Genomic DNA, 21,439 nt, shown 5'->3' with positions numbered 1-21,439 from the left:
TATATATATATATATATATATATATATATATATATATATATATATATATATATATATATATATATATATACATATATATATATATATATATATATATATATATATATATATATATATATATATATATATATATATATATATATATAAGAAGTAGAAAGGGTTTGCCGAGGGGCCCGCTTTTATTATCCATAAAATGCCAAAACAGACGCACCAAGCACAACACAGGCAAAATTACTTGCGCTTGCTAATTGAAATAAATCAAATAATAAATTAATGGAATTGAAATTGGATGTAAGAAGCGGCCACAGGTATGATACAAACCCACGTTTTCGACCTACGCATGCGATGCTCTACCAATTGAGCTACCGCGGCGCCAATTCTTCGTCCAATTTCTTGAGTATTTAAATTTCGCAATTATTTGTTTCGCGTAATGTGAAGGTTCTGGGATCGTTTTCCAACTGCGGTAAGTTGTTTTTTTATCCACTTTCATCTAGATTATTTATTGTTTCTTTATTTCATTTATTAAGCACAATTATTTTCTCCTACGTTCTCCTTGGTGTCAGTGTTTGTTGGCTTCTTATGATATGACTAATAAAAATCGGGCCCCTCGGTTAACCCCCTTTCTTTACTTTACCACATAATGATGGTCTCGAATCTGGCAACATTGATGCCTTCAGTAGGCATGTGTGGGTTTTTTGACCGCTTGCCTTCACCCAAAAGGACCACGTTCTCGTGGCGCCTGCGGCAGAAAGGATGTTTCACATTCAATTCAATTCAGTTTTTATTTTCGACAGGAAAGGAGACAGGACTAAATGTTTGTAAGCTTGACAGAGGTCCTGCTCCCTTTATCAACTTGTCAGTACAGTGCACAGGCAGATATATTCAATTTTCCTAGTAAACACTGAAAAACAACAAAACATTTTGTAAAAACCAGCGCAATGCATTGCAGCACAAACATAGGTATTAGAAAGAGAAATAACAGGTCATGCGGAAACGAAAAAACAAGATAACAGGTATAGCTTAAATTGAGTGCAATATTACGTAATTTTGCTTAGAGAAAATCGCTTAATTGTATCGATTGAATGATGAAAGGGGTAAGGCAATTATTTGTTTAATTTATTTAATAATACTGGAAGAGTATAAAAAAGAGACTGCTCCATATAATATCCCCTGGCGTCGGCACTAACCAAATTTCTTTATTTGTAGTCTGCACTATATGCGTGTTTTTCTCAAGTTTTGCCCGATAGCAAATATGATGTTTATCACTTTGCGAGGAGCGTTTATAGGTCATTACAAGTCTCTATTTGTATAAACTATAAATTGGCAGTATTTCATATTTTAAAAACAAGTCATGTGTGGGGGAACAATAAGTAAGACCAGCAATGCATCTTACATCTTTTTGAAGGAGGTGAAGCTTTGATATATTTGTGACACCCGTAGTGCCACAAACGGTACAACAATATTGCAAGAAAGACAGAAGTAATGTGTTGTATAGCAATAGCCTAACCATGACAGGGAGAATACTGAGCAGGCGCAACATGACACTGACAGCTGAAGACACTTTTCATCAGATATATTCAATATGATCATTCTAAGTCAAATGCTCTGAAATTATAACACCTAGCATTTTAACAACATCTACTATTTCAACTCTATCAGAGCTTAAGAACACACTCAATGGCCTAGAAATAATCTTTCCTTTTGGAATGTACAATATTGATACATCAGGCGCCAAGCTTTTGAGTAATGGCGCGGCTAATACTCCCAGGCTTCTACTAGGAAACGTAAATACCAAAGAAAGTGGATGGGTAAACGGCACCGCGGTATCTCAATTGCTAGAGCATAGCATGCGTAATGCGAAGTTATTGGGATCGTTCTCCACCTGCGACAAAGTGTGTTTTCATGGACTTTTGTCTGAAATATTTTTCGTCTTTTATTTCATTTATTAGGCGCAAGTAATTTCCTCTATGTTGTCCTTGGTGTCAGTATTTGTTGGCTTCTTACCATATGACTAATAAAAATTGCGCCCCTCAGTTATTCCCCTTTCTTCTCATTTTTTAAATAACGAGGGTCTCGAACCCGGCAACAATGATGCCTTCAGGAGGCATGTGTGGGTTTATTGAACGATTGCCTCCACCCAAAAGGATCACGTTCTCGCGAAACCTTCGGTAGAAAGTATGTTCGGCAACCACCGTCAATACTTGTGAGTGGTGGCACGGCTAACACTTCGAAGGTTCTTCAAGGAAACCTAAAAAACCAGGAAAGTGGATGGGGAAACGGGGCCGAGATAGCCTGCTTGGTAGAGCAGCGCACACGTAATGTGAACGTTGTGGGATCGTTCTCCACCTGCCGCAAGGTGTTGTTTTCATGCACTTTCTTCTGTATTAATTTATAGTTTCTTTATTTCCTTTATTAGGCCCAAGTAAGTTCCCCTATGTTGTCCTTGGTGTCAGTGTTTGTTGGCTTCTTACCATATGACTAATAATAATCGGGCACCTCGGTTAACCTCCTTTCCTTTTGTTTATTAAATAACGAGGGTCTCGAATCCGGCAGTACTATTACGTAGGAAGACGCAGACAAAAAGCTATATACAAGTATATTTACAATGAAATACGCCGCACTTGGCCAAGAGGCAACAGCTAGTGCTATCCTCCAATCGTCGTCATGGTGTTCACACTTCTCGCCTCTTCGTCGTTGCAAATACTGTCACGTAGCACTACCCCCGGCGGCAAAAGCACCGTCCAGGAGCGACTAAAGGCCGGACTCGGAAGCAGTGTAGTAGGCCTTGAGCCTACTTACGTGTATTACATCACTAGATGCCAGAGTATATGACGAGGTTGAACTCACAGGAGCAATTTCGTACGTGACAGGCATCACCTTGCACAGCACCCCGTAGGTCCCTCTGTATCGCGAAATGAGCTTCTCTGAAAGTCCGACGTGACGACAGGGCGACCACAGGAGCACAAGCGCACCAGGCGAAAACTGTACGTCATGGTAGAGGGCGTTGTACTACTGGTGCTGCTGAGTGGTTTGCCAGGCCATCAGTCGAGTACCGGCAAGCTGGCTTGCGTGGTTGGTGAGGGCGATCGCGTCGCGCGCATTCTCGCTTGTTGAGATCGCAGCAGGAAGTGTTGCGTCAAGGGGCAAGGTTGGTTCGCGACCATACAGTAGATAAAATTGAGAAAATTCGGTGGTGTCGTGGCGGGAAGAATTATACGCAAATGTGACCTAAGGAAGGGCAATGTCCCAGTCGTGGTGGTCCTTGGAAACGCACTTGGACATAATATCGGTGACAGTATGGTTAAACCGCTCTGTTAGGCCACTGGTTAGTCAGCTTGTGTTGAGTGGAGTAAGAATTGACAATGTCGGCGATACCTTTCTAGAGGAAGTTATGACCACGGTCGGTAAGCAGCTGTCGCGGGGCGCCATAAAGTAAGATAATGTCACGCACGAAAAAATGCGCGACGTCAGTAGCGCAACTGGTAGGAAGCGCCCGCGTGATAGCATATAGGCTGGCGTAATCTGCTGCGACGGCTACCCATTGGTTCCCGGAGGATGACGTATGAAAGGGGCCCAGGAGGTCCACTCCAAAACGAGAGAACGGTTCCACAGGGACGGTGATCGGCAGGAGATGACCGGCAGGTAGCACCTGAGGTGTTTTCCTACGCTGGCTGGTATCACAGGCATCATGATAGCGTCGCACGGAGCGAGCGAGACCAGTCAAATAGAAGCGGCGGCGGACGCGGTCGAACGTGCAGGTTACCCCAACATGTCCGGCAGTTGGTGCGTCATGCATCCCAAGGAGCACAGTCTGTCGTAGATGTTTTGGCACGACAAGAAGATCAGATCCGTGAGGGAGGAAGTTCCTTTGGTACAGAATGCCGCCCTGAAGGATATATCGGCGAATGGATGTGTTGGTAACTGTGTAGGGCAGACGCTCAATGAGTGCTCGCAGCGATAGGTGTCGGTACTGCTCATCGGCGATGCTAGCGAAGGTAGGCACAGAGAAAATGCCGTTGGTGCTACTACTGTCGGCGTCGTCAGGCTCGTCTTCCGGGTAGCGAGACAGGCACTCAGCGTCCTTGTGTAGTCGGTCAGATTTGTAGGTGACAGAATACATATACTCTCGGAGGCGTATGCCCAGCGAGCAGGTGTTCCTCTAGGATCTTTCAGTGAGCATAACCAGCAAAGCGCGTGATGGTCTGTGATAACGGAAAAGGGTCGGCCATATAGGTACGGGGTGAACTTCGCAACCGCCCAGACTAGAGCCAGGCACTCACGCTCAGTGATTATATAGTTGCGCTCCGAGGGTGAGCGGAGCGTGCTGGCGTAAGCGATAACACGGTCGTTGCCGCGCTGGCGTTTTGCCAGTACTGCGCCGATTCCGTGACCACTGGCATCAGTACGGACTTCGGTAGGCGCTGAAGGATCGAAATGGGCCAGAATGGGAGGCGGTGTGAGAAGGTCGATTAGAGGCGAGAATGCAGAGGCCTCGTTATCACCTCACTGAAAAGGGGCGCTTTTTTTCAAAAGCTCGGTTAGTGGTCGTACCATGGCGGTGAAATTTTTCACGAAACGGTTGAAGTACGAACAAAAGCCGATGAAGGTGCTCACATCATTCACACACTTCGGAAGAGGTAAGTGCGTAACAGCATGGATCTTGCCTGGGTCTGGTTGCCTTCTGTTCGCGTCATCGAGATGTCTAAGGACGGTAATCTGGCGACGGCTGAATTGGCGACGAAAGACGCCCAGGACTGTCGAGTGGTGCTCGAGGTGCGTAGCGAACGTTGGGGAGAATACTCTAACGTCGTCCGAGTAGCACAGACACGTGGACCATCTGAAACCGTGAAGAATGGAGTGCATCATGCGTTCAAAAGTGGCAGGGGCGTTACATACACCGAATGGCATCAGTTTTAATTGATAAAGCCCTTTGGGTATTACAAAATCAGTTTTCTTACGGTCGAGATCATCCACGGCATCTGCCAGTAGCCGGAGCGAAGGTCAATAAAGGAAAAATAGCGAGCAGCGTGGACCGTGCAGGCAGTGAAGGGCGTCATCAATCTGAGGTAGGGGGTACACGTCGTTTTTGGTAACCCTGTTAGGGGGTCGGAAATCCACGCAAAAGCGCCATGAACCATGCTTCTTTTGTAACCAGTACAACAGATGATGCCCATGGACTACATGAGGGTTCAATAATGTTCTTGGCAAGCATTTCGCTAATTTCTGCGTGAATAACTTGACGCTCAGCCAGTGACAGTCAATAAGGGTGGTGATGAATAGGAGGGGCATCGCGGGTATTAATGCGATGTTTATCAGCTGTATTTTGGGCCAAAGGTCGATCGTTAAAGTCAAACATATCGTGGTAGGAAAACAGAACGCTCTAGAGCCACGAGCATGCTCGGAGGGCATGTCGGGCGCAATCACCTTCTGTAAGTCGGAGATGGTACAAGTTGCCGACTGCGATGGTAGAGGAGGATCGGCTGAATTGTCATCTTTTGCAATAGATGCTACTGGTTGATCCTAAAATGAGCAAAACTGGGCCAGAGACATCCTGCGTGGCAGCACTTGTGTCGTCAAGCCAATATTGGCCACTGGCAGGCAGACGAACTTCGCCGTAATATATAAAACTGCATGAAGTACTGTGATTCTCTTTGTAAGGAGGACGTCTTGCATAGGAGCCATGATGTAGTGACCGTCGGGCACTGGTGGGAATGACACTAAGTAAACGTAAGTCAGTGACGAAGGTGGCAGCGAACGAAGTCTACGGAACTGAGGCGACTGGGGTGTCATTCAGTGGAATCCAGAACAGGCAGGTCAAGGCGGAGAGTACTGGCGGAACAATCGATGAGAGGAGAATGTGCGGAGAGCAAGTCTGAGCCAAGGTTGATGTCGTGGGGACAGTCGGCGATGACAGGGAATAGCACGATACTGGAGCGATCGGCGTAGGGGACGCGGGCAGCACACATACCAATTACGGGGCTGTTCCTCCATCCGCGACACGTACAACATGCGTCGTGGCGGGCGTGATAATTTCCTTTAGCTGGTTACGAAGGTCAGTGCTCATTACCGACAAATGCGCCCCAGTTTCTATAAGAGCAGACACAGAGACAACGTATTGAAGAAGGTTCAGATGAGTGGCCAACGCCAGTAGAGGATTTGGCGGCGTAGGGAGCAATGCAGAGTCAACTCGAGGCAGTGCATCGTCTAGTTTTCCGGATAGGAGCGGCGTCCGAAGGGAGTCGGCGACTAGGAGCGACGGGGCTGGGGAAAGCGAGATTGTCGTCGTTGGAGCGAAGGCGAACGAGAGTAGGGGTGGTTCGGCGCAGGAGAATCAGTGGCGGCATTATCGGAGCGTGCCGCATAGGGAGGAGAAGGGCCATCTGGGACTGACAGTAGGCAGTATAAGTAGACCGGGTCGGGGAACTCCAGCGACGGCGACAGTGCCGAGAAATGTGCTCGATTCGACGGCAGTGAAAACAAACGGGCTTGACGTCAGCAGTGCGCAATTCAGATGTGTTTCGTAAACGCGGTGGGTAATAAGATGTGGGACGGGGCGGAATCGAAGAAGCCGGGTGGGTATCAGGGCGATGGGCCGAGCAGATGGTGTGAAGGCCCATGCTTTCGAACTCCTGGCGGACAATTGCCTGGATCAGGAAAACTGTGACTGCAGGTGCGTTGGAGGAGCTGGAACCGAAGGCGGCAAGATAGGCGGCCTCGACCTCACGCCGGACGGTACTGGTAACATCGCCAGTGTTGTTGGGACGAGGAGCGTTGGCACAGGAAGGTGTCGCTAAGGTGTTGGGCAGACGGGCAAGCTGCTGGTCGATACGTCGGCTTTTAGTGAGTTCCAACGGCGCCACTATTTTATAACTGCATCCACCGTCGCCACATTATTGAAAACGAGCAGGTTGAAGGCATCATCGGCAATGCCTTTGAGGATGTGGGAAACCTCTTCTGACTCAGTCATGTGTGCATCGCCCTTGCGGCACAGAGCCAAGACGTCCTGAATGTACGTGAAGTAGGTCTCTGTTGACGTCTGCACACGGCCGGATAACGCCTTCTGTGCGGCAAGTTTGTGACCGTAGGGGTTGCCGAACAAGCCTCGGAACTTTTGCTTAAGCGAATCCCAACTGGTGAGCTCATCTTCGCGCGTCCGAAGCCAAACCCGAGGTTTGCCATAGAAGTAAAAGACTATGTTGGCGAGCATGAAAGTAGGGCCCCACCGGTAAATGCGGCTAACGTGTTCGTACAGGCTCATGCAGTCCTCGACGTCTTCCCCATCTTTTCCCGAGAATACGCCAGGATCCCGGGGGGCGGGGAGTGTGATGTAGGTCGTTCAAGTGGCAGCAGGTGTCGGAGCCGGCTGAATCGAGTTATCGCCAGGAGCCATGAACGAAGGCGTGACGTACTCTTTAGTGCGAAGCACCGTGATGAGGTACAGGGAACGTCCACCTTCACCAGATATCTTACGTAGGAAGACGCAGATGAAAAGCTATATACAAGTATATTTACAATGAAATACGCCGCACTTGGCCAAGAGGCAACAGCCCACGCTACCTCTAATCGTCGTTGTCGTCTTCACACTGCTGACCTCTTTTTCATTGCAAATACTGTTCCGTGGCAATATTCATGTCTTAAGGTAGCATGTGTGGGTTTATTAATCGATTGCCTTCACTCAAAAAGATCACGTTCTCATGACTCCTGCGGCAGAAAGGATGTTCCACATCAGCCGCCATGGTTTGTGACTGGTGGCGCGGCTAACACTCCCAAGGTTCTACTAGTAAAGTAATTACCAACGAAAGTGGATGGGGAATCGGCTCCACGGGAATTGAATTGCTGGACTATCGCACGCTTAATGCTATGGTTGGGGGATCGTTCCCCCCATGCGGCAAGTTGTTGTATCACCCACTTTCATCTACATTATTTATCGTTCCTTTATTTTAATAAATGATCACAAGTAATTTTTCACATGTTGTCCTTGGACAATGTATGTAGGCTTCTTATGAAATGACTTGTAAAAATCGGGCCCCTTGGTTAACCCCCCTTCTTCTCGTTGATTACGTAATGAGCGTGTCGAATACGGCAACATTAATGCCTTCAGGTAGCATGTGTGGGTTTATTGATCGGTTGCCTTCAGCCAAAAAGATCACGTTCTTGTGGTGCTTGCGGCATAAATGATGATCTACATGAGCCGCCAAGGCTTGTGAGTGGTGGCGTGGCCAACACTCCCAAGGATCTACTAGGAAACATAAATATCCAAGGAAATGGATACGGAAACGGCGCTGCGGTCGCACGATTGGTAAAGTATCGCACGCGTTATGCGGAGGTTGTAGGACCGTTCTCCACCTGCCGCAAGTAATTTTTCATCGAATTTCATCGCCATTAGTTTATCGTTGCTTTATTTCATTTCTTAAGCTCAAGTATTTTCCCCTATGGTGTCCTTGGTGTCAGTGTTTGTGGGTATCTTACGATATGAATAATAAAGATCGGGCACCTCGGTTAACCTCCTTTCTTACCGCCCTTGACCTGCGGCAAGTTGTTTTTTCGTAGGCTTTCACATGCTCTGGCCTTGCGAAAGAATTGGAGAGTCGGTGATCAAGGATGCGTCTAGGTGGGAGGCTGCACTTCACAGCCCGGACCTGGATGAACAATCCAAGTCCGGGCTGCGCAAACCCTGACCTGGATAAGCAAGCTCACGACGTGGCCGTAAGGCTAGGCTTTTCGGTCCCGACATTGTAGCAGCCCGCTTATGGGTAATTATCACTACTTGCAGGACCAAATAAAGCTTTCAATCCATCACTTTCATAATTAATGTCACGAGCTGTCATGAACCATCGCTGTTACGCAGACAACCAGATGGAAGAAGGAAGAGAACGACATTAGCCAAGCTGCCGCGGGACCACTCTTGAAAACCGCGCCTATCAACCAGATTCATCTGGTTCTGCATTAAACACCTCGTGTGTAACATTAGGTGGAGGTGCCGGGGTAACTCCCACGACCTACAACGGAGCCATCAGCACAAAAACTACGCCGAAGCCGTCGCCTCGCCGTACTTTCGCCGTCGCGCTCAATCATGGACACAGATCACCATATCTTTACAAGCAGTGCCTTGGCGAGCCCAGTCTCTATTCAGCACTACCGAGAGCCACACACGTTTTCGGCGAAGGCAGAGGAAGATGTGGATGAGTGGCTAACCCATTACGAAAGGGTAAGCCAGTACAATAAATGGAACGCTGCCTGACAGCTTAGGAACGTTGTTTTCTTCTTGGCCCACACGGCGTTGGTATGGTATGACAACCGCGCGGATACGCTTACTACATGGACACGCTTCGTTGAGGAGATCAAGAAGTGTTTCGGTAACTGGGACGCAAAGAGGAAACGTGCGCAATTCACATTAGCCCAGAGAGCTGAGGTACCGGGCGAGACTTGCACTACCTATATCGAAGAAATTTTGAAGCTGTGCCGAACCGTCAACCCTCAAATAACAGAGGAGGATAAAGTGGGGCACGTCGTAAAAGGAATAGCGGAAGACGTGTACAACTTCCTCATTGGTAAAGAGAACTTGAATACCGTATCAGAACAGATACGGCACAGCCGTACGTTCGAGGCGCTGAAGACTCACCGAAGTGCACCAAAGTTTTGACGGCTGGCCAATGTAACTACCGTAGAAAGTGTTGACACGCGTCCTCCGCTCTTAGACTTTTCGTCCGCCATCCGGCAGATAGAGCGCGACGAGTTCCAGCCGCATGACGAACAGGCACTTCATGTGGAAACACGTTGCAGCTCCTCCGTTTTCCAAGACACACCTTAGGAACCCCCTTCGGCTACTTGGAACCACTCGGTGAACGTCGCGGATCTTAACGGCTCCAGAGACGAACCGCATTACACTACGACCGAACCACCACGCAATGATTCGCCGCCTCCACGTTTTGATCCACACCCACGCTATTTTCGTCCACGAAGACTTGCCGCTACCTACGATTTTCAAGGGGAAGAGCCTGGTTACCCTCTACCGATGTCTTCGGCAGAGTACTTCAATTCGCATTCTGAAGTTCGCCCTTTGCCAGTGTGTTACTGCTGCGGCATGCCTTGCTATATAGCTAAGTACCATAGCCGACGCCGAGCATCGAACTACGTATAGTCAGCGCCGGTTATGCTGTCTAACGCATAGTCGGCGCTGCCGGCCACACAATGCGCACTCACTCAGTGGCCAGGAGACTCCACTTCAGGAAGCCAATTCCGAGAGGACCGATGCACCGCCAAGGAGACCTACTTTGGAAAAGAAAGAACCCGGAACCTCTACCACTCCCCTGCCTCCGACCGTACTCTGACGCAACCACCAGACTTCCGAGCCTGCCTATCACCATCCCCTCGGCCGCGATTCACGTCACCATCACCTCGGTACCATTTCGTGTCACCCCCACCGGGAAACTAGCTCGCATGGCCGATGGAGGAGAGGTCGCTGGAAAATGTGTGCTGCCTACTCAACTACCTCCAACAATTTTCATGCTAAAGAATAAGGTTCATGTACTGACTGATGGGGATTCTACAATGACTTTAGTCGACACGGGAGCAGCTATCTCTGTCATGAGTGTGGGGTTTAGAGGCCTTCTGGGCCGCAAGGCTATGTTCCGTTGGGACCAGTGCACAAGTTTCCATGGAGTCAGCGGTGAATCATTATACCCGGTTGGTGTGTGCAACGTGGATGTGTCTTTCGGTGGGAAAGTTATTAATGCAGATTTTACTATTCTTCCTCGCTCCTCGCATGACGCGAGTCTGGGGATTGACTTTTTGAAATTCTGTTATGCGAATGTTGACTGCCGGACGGGAGAACTCAGTGTCGATACCAGTGTTTCGCCTGTGCTCTTTTAAGGTGCAGCTTGCCCGGAGAGTGCCTTGTGCGTGTCTGATGATACAGATGTGCCCGCCTTATCGGCGATGCGTGTTGCCATCACCTGTTCATCTCCGACTCTTATCTCGTTCGATGCAGCAGTGGAACCGACCGGTACAACGGAACTCCCTCAAGAAAAACGTGTTAGATCCGCAGTGCGTGGTCTCAGTGACTAATGGGTGCGTGGGTCTGTGGGCGCTAAACTGTTCCACTGAAGCGGCAGTGCTACCCAAGGCCTAGAGATTGCCACGTTTCAGGAATACTCGCCCGTGTCGGTGGCAGTACTAAAAGAGCTACCCGATGGAGGAGCAACCAGTGTCTCGAGCCTTGGGAGCTAGAAGATACTTTCCATGATTGATCAATCACTCAGTGATCACGAGCGTCGAGTGTTGATGGTCCTGCTTACGAAACACACCTCGGTATTTGACATTGCGCAGCAAGATAGCCCGCCATCAATTCCTGCGTCAAGCACTCGTCACTGCGTCAACACAGGAGCCACCCAGCCAATCCGGCAAAATCCCTATCGTGTGTCCCCGTCAGAACGCAAGATAATCAGCGATCAGGTCCAAGAAATGCTATGCAAAGGCGTCATTCGAGAATCATCTAGTCCTTAGGCAGCCCCTGTGATAATGGTGAAGAAGAAAGACGGTACGTGGCGGTTCTCCGATGATTATTATCGCCTAAACGCCATTACTAAGAAAGATGTAAATCCGCTCCCACGAATTGACGATGCCATCAACTGTCTCTTTGCGGCATCTTACTTTTCCTCAATTGATCTACAGTCAGGTTACTGGCAAGTTTCTTTACACAAGGTGGGCGAAGAGACAGTATTTGTCATACCCTACGGACTATTTGAGTTTAACGTGATGTCTTCCGGGTCGTGTAACACGCCCGCAACGTTCGAAAGGTTCATGAACACGATATTACGCGGCTTAAAATGGGAAGTTTGCATGTGCTACTAGACGACGTTGTGATCTTCGGGCGAACGTTTAGTGAGCACAACGAACGTTTGGACGTGGTCTTGAACTGCTTGCAGAAAGCGGATCTTGTGCTCAATTAAAAAAAAAGCCGTTTTGGGGAAATACAAGCTCTTGTGCTAGGACATTTGGTCGCTAAAGAAGGCATCCGACCAGATCCACAAAATACTGTGGCCGTAGAAGCATTTAGGGTACCCAACTCTGTCAATCTGTTAAGAAGTTTCTTGCGCTTGTGCTCCCGATTTAGGCGATTCATTTCCCGGTTTGCTGACATGGCTCATCCCCTTACACGCCGCCTCCAAAACGGCGTTCCCTTTGAGTGGAATGCAGATTGTGACTCATCGTTTCGCCAGCTCTAGTTCCTGTTGACGTCGCACCCAATTCTTCGCCACTTTGATCCTTCATCACCAACAGAGATTCACAACGATGCCAGTGGCGTAGGCATCAGTGTTGTGCTAGTTCAGCGTGTTGCGACAGTGAGCACGTTATCTCGTATGTTAGCCGGTCCTTGAGCCGCTCCGAGCGTAACTACATAGTCACCAAACAAGAGTGTCTGGCTGTCATCTACGCAGTGCAACGGTTTCGTGCACATCTCTATGGACACACTTTCACTGTGATAATAGATGATCATTCGCTAGGTTGGCTTGCGTATCTGCGGGATCCCTCAGGACGGCTAGCACGCTGAGCCCTCCGTCCATAGGAATACGATTTCGTTATTTTCTACAAAAGTGGCCAGTGACATGCTGACGCTGATGGTCTTTCTCGGATGTCACTTGAACCTTAATGTGATGTGCACAAGTTTGATGAGAACATCGCTTTTGTGTCCCCGGAGTTTCCGGATATGGGTACCGTCATATCCGACCATCACAAAGACGAGAGCTTACAACCGCTCTTCGCGCCAGTACAGGAGTCACCTGCAGGCAGTCGCTTTCGCCTACGTGGTGGTGGCGCGCTGTATAAGAAGAGCTGCTCGACCACCGGGGCACGCTACCTTTTAGTTGTCCCCAAGAACCTTCGCCACCAGGTGTTATACGCCATGCAGGATGACCCAACTTCCGGTCATCTTGGTTCCACACGTACGCTCTACCGGGCTCAAGAACGTGTTTACTGACCTAAGATGCGGAAGGATATTGAGCAGTACGTCGCCAGCTGCTCTCAATGCAAGCGCTACAAGCGTCCGCCACATGCGCCACATGGCCTGCTTCAACCCGTTCCCCCTTCTAGTGTCCCCTTTTAGAAAACTGGTATAGATCTTCTGGCCCCTTTTCCGCGATCCTCCAAGGTCAATCGTTGTGTTATCGTTTGCGTTGATCACCTTACCCGCTATTGTGAGACAGCCGGATTGATATCGGGCAGAGCTACAGAAGTTTCTATCTTATTGCTGGCTCAAGCTATACTCCGACACGGACCTCCTCGCATAGTAATCAGTGATCGTGGGCGACAGTTTACCACGGACGTGGTTGAAGAAATCATTCGTCTGTGTACGTGTAGCTTCCGCCATTCTACGCCCTAACATCCACAAACTGATGGTCTGGTTGAGCGCTCAAACAGAACGCTTGCCAACATGTTGTCCATGTACGTCGATTCAGCACACAAGAATTGGGACACTATCTTGCCTTTCATTACCTATGCCTTCAATACCGTGATACACGAGAACACTGGTTACTCACCATTTTCCTACTTTATGCTCGTCCACCGCGCTATACCCTCGACACCATATTTCCTTAATTCGCTCATGACAGCCAATCAATTGATAATATCCTCTGTCGAGCAGAACAAGCGCGACGCATCGTAAGGCTCTGCAACCTGGCATCGCAGGACCGGTCCAAGGTACGCTACGACGGGCGTCGCCACCACGTTTACTTCGATCCTGGTTACCTTGTGTGGCTCTGGACGCTGCTGCGCAAGCGTGGCTTGTGCCCGAAGTTTCTCGCCCACTATTTCGGCTTTTACGTTATTCTGGAGCGCCTCAGCGAAGTGAACTATCGCATTGCGTGTCTCATCAGCAGTGGACGACACTCGGCCAAGGTTGAAGTGACACACATGGCGCGTCTGAGGCGTTACAACCCACGCGATGACTGACTCGCCTGGCGGGCTTCGTCTGCCAGTGGGCAAATGCCACGAACTGTCATGAACCACGGCTGCCGCGCAAACAACCAGATGGAAGAAAACAGAGAATGACGTTAGCCAAGCTGCCGCGAGACCGCTCTTCAAAACCGCGCCTATCAACCAGGTTTATCTGATTCTGCATTAAACACCTCGTGTGTAACAATATATCGTTTCTTTAGTTCGTTCATTGGGCACGAGTACTTTCACCTATGCTGTCCTCGGTGTCGAATGCGGAACATTCTCTCTTCCGTAGGCTTCACGAGAACGTTTTGCTTTTGGATTAAGGCTAGTGGTCAATAAACCCACACATGCTACCTGACCACATCAATGTTGCCGGATTCGAGACCTTTGTTATGTAATAAAGCAGAAGAAACAAGAAAGAAATTACATAACTAGGGTGTCGAATCCCGCAACATGGATGCATTCAGGTGGCATATGTGGGTTTATTGCCCGGTTCACCTCCCCCAAAAGGGTCACGTTCTCGAGACGCCTGCGGCAGAAAGGATGTTCCGCATCTGCCGCCAACATTTGTAAGTGGTGGCGTGGCTAACCCTCCGAGGGTTATACTAGGAAAGGTAAATGCCAAAGACAGTGGATGGGCAATTGGCGCAGCGGTAGCTCAATTGGTAGAGACGCACCCGTAGTGCGAATGTTGAGGGATCGTTCTGCACCTGCTGCAAGTTGTTTTCTTATCCAGTTCCATCTAGAATATATTTATGGTTTCTTATATTACTATGGCGTGGAATGCTCTACCAACTGAGCTCGCGCTGTGCAGTTTCCCATACACATTCATGGTTTTTTTTTTATGTTTCCTAGTAAAACGCTGGGAGTTTTAGCTGCGCCATCACTCACAAGCCTTGGCGCGGATTCGCAACCTCCTGTCTGCCACTGGCGTCGCGAGAATGTTGTTCTTTTGGGTGAAGGCTAGAGGTCAATACACCCACACATGCTACCTACAGGCATCAAAGTTGCCCGTCTCAAGAACCTCGTTTTATTTTTATTATTCAAATCGTACGAAGCCAACAAACACGGACACCAGGGACTACATAGGGGAAATCAGTTGTGCTTAATAAATGAAATAATGAAACGATAAAAATAGAGATGAAAGTGGATAAAGAAAACAACTTGCCTTAGGCAGAAAACGATCCCTCAACCTTCGCCATACGCGTGCGATGCTCCACCAACTGAGCGCCTGCGGCGCTGTTCCCCATACACGTTCTTGGGTTTTTATGTTTCCAAATAGAACCCTGGGAGTTTTAGCCACGCCATCACTCTCTAGCATTGGCGGCGAAAGCAGAACATCCTGTCGGAATGTTGTCCTTTTGGGTTAAAGCTAGCGGGCAACGACTGCGGCTGACAGGAAGTTCCGTATCCGCCGGCATGTCATGGGAGTAGTGGCGAGGCTAAAATACCCACGGTTCTACTAGTAAACAGAAAATCCAAGGAAGTGCATGTTAAAACTGCGCCGCGGTAGCTCAATTCGTAGACCATCGCACGTATTTTGCGAATGTTGTGGGATCGTTCTCTACCTGCGGCAAATTGTTTTTTTTTTCATCCACTTTCATCTCCATTTATTTATCGTTTCTTTATTTCATTTATTAAGCACAAGTATCGTCCCCTGCTTAGCCCTCCGTGTCAGTCATTGTCTGCTGGCTGCACACGATATGACTAATAAAAGTCATGCCCTTCGGTTAGCCTCCTTTCTTCTCGTCTATTACATAACGATGGTCCCGAATCTGGCAACATTGATGCCTTCAGGTAGCGTGTGCGGGTTTATTGACGAGTAGCTTTCACAAGAAAGGACGTCCTTGTGACGCCAGCGGCAGGAACGATTTTCTGCATCCTCCGCCAATGATTGAGATTGGTGACGTTGCTAACACTACCAGGGTTCTACTAGGAAACATAAATACCCTAGTCATATCATAAGAAGGCAACGAACACTGACACCAAGGGCAACATAGGGGAAATTACTTGTGCTTAATAAATTAAATAAATAAAGGATAAATTAATGGAAATTAAAATGGATGAACAAACAATTTGCCGCAGGTGGGAACCGAACCCACAACCTTCGCATTTCGCGTGCGATGCTCTACCAATTGAGCTACCGCGGCGCTGTTTTCCCATCCACTTTCTTGGGTATTTATGTGTACTAGTAGAACCCTGGGAGTGTTAGCCAGCGCCACCACTCAGAGACCTTGGCGGCGGACGTGGAATGTCTTTTTTGCCGCAGGCGTCACGAGAACGCGAACTTTTTGGGTGAAGGCAAGTGGTCAATAAACCCACACATGCTACCTGAAGGCATCAATATTCCCGGATTCGAGACCCTCGTTATGTAATAAACGAGAAGAAAGGGGATTAACCGACAGTCCCCATTTTTATTAGCCATAATATAAGAAGCCAACAAACACTGAAACCAAGTACAACATAGGGGAAATTACTTTTGCTTAATAAATGAAATAAAGAAACGATAAATTATTGAAAATTAAAGTGGATAAAATAAAGAACTAGCCGCAGGTGGGAACTGAACCCACAATCTTCACATTTCGCGTGCGATTCTACCAATTGAGCTGCCGCGGCACTGTTTCGGTTCCCACCTGCGGAAAGTTGTTTTTTCATCCACTTTATTTTCCATTATTTCATCGTTTCTTATTTCATTTATTAAGCAGAAGTAATTTCCCCTATGTTGGCCTTGGTGTCAGTGTTTGTTGGCTTCTTATGATATGACTAATAAAAACTCGGGACACCCGGTTGACGCCCTCTCTTCTCGTTTATAAATACCCTAGAAAATTTTTGGAGAAACTGCGCTGCGGTAGCTCAGTTGGTAGAGCACCGCACGCGTAATGCGAAGGTTGTGGATTCTCTCTGTAAAACCGGTAAGTTGTTGTTTCATCCACTTTCCACTCCAATAATTTTTCGTTTCCTTAGCTCATTTATTACGAACAGGAAATTTCCCCTACGTTGTCCTTGGAGTCAATATCTGTTGGCTTCATACGTTATCACTAATAAAAATCGGGCCCCTTGGTTAACCTCGTTAGGTCTCGTGTATTATACAACGAGTGCCTCGAGTCCTTAAACTTTGATGTATTCACGTAGCAAGTGTGGGTTTATTGACCGCTAGCCTTCACACAAAAGGACAACGTTCTCGTGACACCTCCGGCATACAGGATGCTTGTTGGCTTCATACGATATGACGAAGAAAAATCGGGCCCCCCGGGTAATCTCCTTTCTTCTCATGTATTACACAACTTTATTTAGAGCCGTCAATGGCCCCACCCTTTATATCCACTAGGGAATATCGCCACCAGTCTTCAATATGTCAACAAACCGATGCACAGTTTCACGGAAATAAATTCGCGTATGTCGTGAGTCGGGATCGCAGTAGTATCCTGCGATTCGAGAGCGCCAAATACTGTTGAGGCCAATAAACTTCATAAAATCAAACGGAAACCCATTCTCGTTAGTAATGCGTAGGTACCATATTTCATGAGGGTCAAGAGGAAATTGTTCCTTTAACGTTCTTTGTAGTGCGTTCAAAAAAATATATATATATACCCCTCCCCAACAATGTAGAAAAATGTACCCTATCGTTTCTCGTTGCTTGCAGATAAGGCAGTGAGATCCCCATGGAAGATGTAAGCCCTTTTCCTGTAAAAATATGTTTACTGGCAAGGTTCCAATGTGTAGCCCAGAAAAGAAGGTTTTAACCCCTGGCTCAACTTGCATTTTCATTACTCTCTTTAACACGTCCCTACCAGGGCCTCCACTGTACAAGGCTCTGTACATGGGCTCAGGCAGAACAACGTCAAACACGTCATTGTACAGTTTTTGTTTCTTTTTGACAGCAGATAAATATTCGTTTGAAAACCTCGTTGCAAGGAATCGTACACTAGTGACAACTTCTCTAAAATATCCAATAATGCCTCCCGTGATTACTTGGCATGCGATTCGCAAGAAAGGATCGCTGACGGCGCAAAGGAAAACAAACCCTTTAACAATCTGCCGCAAGAAAAGGTGTCCCAGGCCCAATCCACCATTCTTGACTCCTCTGAACAAATTCGTTCGGCGGCACCCTTTCCAATGCGCAGCACACATGACAATGGCGAAAATTCGATGCAGCTTCTGTACATTGAGCCTTGCACATTGTAACACCGGCATTAGATACCATAGCCTACAAATAAAGAACAGATTGCACATGGTGGCTCTAGCAAAAATCGATAAGTTCATTCCTTTCCACCTTTCCCCCTTTCCATGTGCATCATGCGTCTGCGCTGTCCAATATGTCGCGCTAACGCGATAGCATTCTAGAGGTACTCCCAAGTACCTCATTGGGGTCGTAACCCAGGACACGTTTGCAAAGCGGTCGGGCGTCGATTGCCATTCCCCGTGCCGGAGCCCCACTGATTCGGATAAGTTCACTCTGCTGCCTGGGACTTGGCAGAATTTCTCTACACATTTATTAGCCTCAGATATACCTTCCCTACGGGTTGAAAAAACCGCCACATCCTCCGCATATGCCAGTAGCTTGACATCCGCTGTTCGCAACCGAAAGCCAAGAATTGGCTCTTCTTTCACGATGTTTAAGAACATCGTCTCTATGTAGATGCTAAGCAAAAGAGGGCTAAGGGGGCGACCCTGGCGTACCGACCGCTGCCAGGTGATGGAGGCCCCCAGACTCTAGGTAACGATCAACCTCGTCGTGCAATTCTGATACGCGCGGGCGCCACCCTCGCCCATAACAAAACCAGCATTAACATGGTCTAATATGCAAAGCAAAATTCCATGCGCGCACAGTCGAAAGCTTTTTCAAGGTCTAGTTGCAAGATGGCCACGCGCCTATTTGTAATATCGCAGCACTCCAGCACGCATCTTGCTGTGTGAATGTTAGTCGTAATAGATCGTGCCTTGATCCCGCACGTTTGACGCAGTCCAACGACTTCCTGGGTTACTGATTGTAATCTTCGCGCTAAAACTTTCATATAAATTTTGTAATCCACATTTGTGAGGGCAATTGGGCGTAACGCCGTTACTTGTCGTAACTTCTCTGCTTCGTCCGTTTTGGGGATTAAGACAGTGTGTGATTTTGCATAAGACAGAGACAATTCATTAATTTTGTAAGCTTCATTAAACGCGACCGTCAGTACTGGCGCGATTCCAGGCTTAAAAGCTTTGTAAAACGCCGCGCTTAACGCGTGTCATCCTGGCGATTTACCAGAGTTTAAATTGTCTATCGCTGTTTCTACGTCGGATTCAGTTATTGGCAGCTCTAACCTATCTTTCTGCTCATAGTTGAGTCGCGGCAGTGCCCCAGGCAATTGATCCTTAAACGTGTTCGTGTCGGCAACGTGTAAAGCGAACAACGCTTGATATTACTTAAAAAACGCACGAATAATATGTTCGTTATCATCAGATGTGACACCTCCTCATTCTATGTTGTCTATGTGATTTCGACGAGCGTTGGCTTTTTCAATCCCGAGCGCTCGTTTAGACGGCGTCTCCCCAGCAGCTACATATTTCGCACTCGCCCGGACCAGCCAACTTCCATAACGATCCTCTTCTATCACTTCAACTTTTTCTTTAATTTTCACAAAGTCATCGATACATTTACTAGGCACTTCACATTCTTTCTCGAGCAGTTTTGCAAGAATAGACCTTAGATTAGGTTCATTTAGTTCCTTAATCTTTTAATATTTGGGGTTTTACGTGCCAAAACCACTTTCTGATTATGAGGCACGCCGTAGTGGAGGACTCCGGAAATTTTGACCACCTGGGGTTCTTTATCCTGCGCCTAAATCTAAGCACACGGGTGTTTTCGCATTTCGCCCCCATCGAAATGCGGCCGCGGGGGCCGGGATTCGATCCCGTGACCTCGTGCTCAGCAGCCGAACACCATAGCCACTGAGCAACCACGGCGGGTCATTTAGTTCCTCCACGTACGCCATGGAACAAGACCACTCTACTGCTTTTATTTTAGGTTGTTCCTTACAAAGCTCCCACTGTTGCCAAATGTTGAGTTCCTTATTCGGCTCTATTTTTCCGATTTCTTTAATTACCGCACGGTTGGAAGTATCGTCTTTTATCAGCTCGTTATTTATCTTCCACTCCACTAAACAGTGATATGAGCTCGATGGTTCAAAGCACGACAAAAGCGCCTCTACTGAATGCGGTGTTGCCTTAGTAACGTGCCGTAGAAAGGTATAATGCGGTGTATATTGGTAATTATGAGCATGTAAATTACAGAAGGTGCAGTTAAACGAGTAGCGAAGTACGTTTACGCTACATTTATTCTGTGCTTGGCGTACACTCAGAGCCATCTTGCGGAAATCACAGAGCACCTCCTCCTCGCAATGTATGGCGATGCCCCAACAGGTGGCGCGGCACACGTCCGCTTCTCCCCTTCGTCGCGTTTGAGCGCATAGGGACCATGCGGAGACCGGTCCGAGGATTCCCCAATACCCTTGCGTTTAATAGGTTTTCTCGTTCTCTCCTCTTCCAACTTCCTGCGTGCGTCCCTCGAACCCTCGTGTTTAGGCGACACGGCTACTCTTTCAGCTCACAGCGCGATTCCTAAGTGCAGCGTCCGATGCGGGACGCCTCTGACGTGATCGATGTGTCTCGCGCGTCTGGTGGGAAAGCGTCCCCTGCGCCATGTGCCGTGCTGCTGGCGAGAAGTCATGCTTCGGCGTGGTGCCCCCAAGTGAGATAGAGGACGATTCCATCGAGGCGTCGGCCCCATGATCGCGTCCGCCTTCATGGCGCATCGCGACCCGGCTGTCCGTGCCGATCGAGACGTTTGCCTAGCGTAGATCGTTTCTCCCTCCGAGACACCGAGTTCTTTGGTTCCTTCCGCTTGCTCAGGCGCACGTTTTTTCTTCAGCTTTCATAGCCATTTATTTATCGTTTCTTTATTTCATTTATTAGGCACAAGTAATTTCCCTTATGTAGTCCTTGGTGTCAGTGTTTGTTGGCATCATACGACATGAGAAATAAAATTCGAGCCCCTCGATTAACTTCCTTTCTACTCGTCTATTATATAATGAGGGTCTCGAGTTCCGCCAACTTTGATGCCTTTAGGTAGCATGTGTGAGTTTATAGACCACTAACCTTCACCCAAAAGGACACGTTCTCGTGACGCCTGCGGCAGACAGGATGTTCCGCATCAGGCTTCAAGGCTTGCTAGTGGTGGCGCGGCTAAAACTCCGAGGGGTTCTACTAGGAAACATAAAAAACTCTGGAAAGTGTATGGGGACAGTACGCCACGGTAGATCAGCCGGTAGAGCATCGCACGCGTATTGCGAAGGTTGTGAGATCGTTCTCTACCTGAGGCAAGTTGTTGTTTTTTTGTTTACTTTCGTCTCCAATCATTTACCGTTTCTTGATTTCATTTATTAAGCACAAGTCATTTCCTCTATGTAACCCCAGGTGTCCGTGTTTGCTGGCATCATACGATATGACTGATAAAATT

Source organism: Dermacentor andersoni, unplaced genomic scaffold (assembly GCF_023375885.2).
Source record: "Dermacentor andersoni unplaced genomic scaffold, qqDerAnde1_hic_scaffold ctg00000039.1, whole genome shotgun sequence".
NCBI classification, from domain to species: domain Eukaryota; kingdom Metazoa; phylum Arthropoda; class Arachnida; order Ixodida; family Ixodidae; genus Dermacentor; species Dermacentor andersoni.
The sequence above is the reverse complement of the archived record's forward strand: the minus strand, read 5'-3'. Positions refer to the sequence as shown.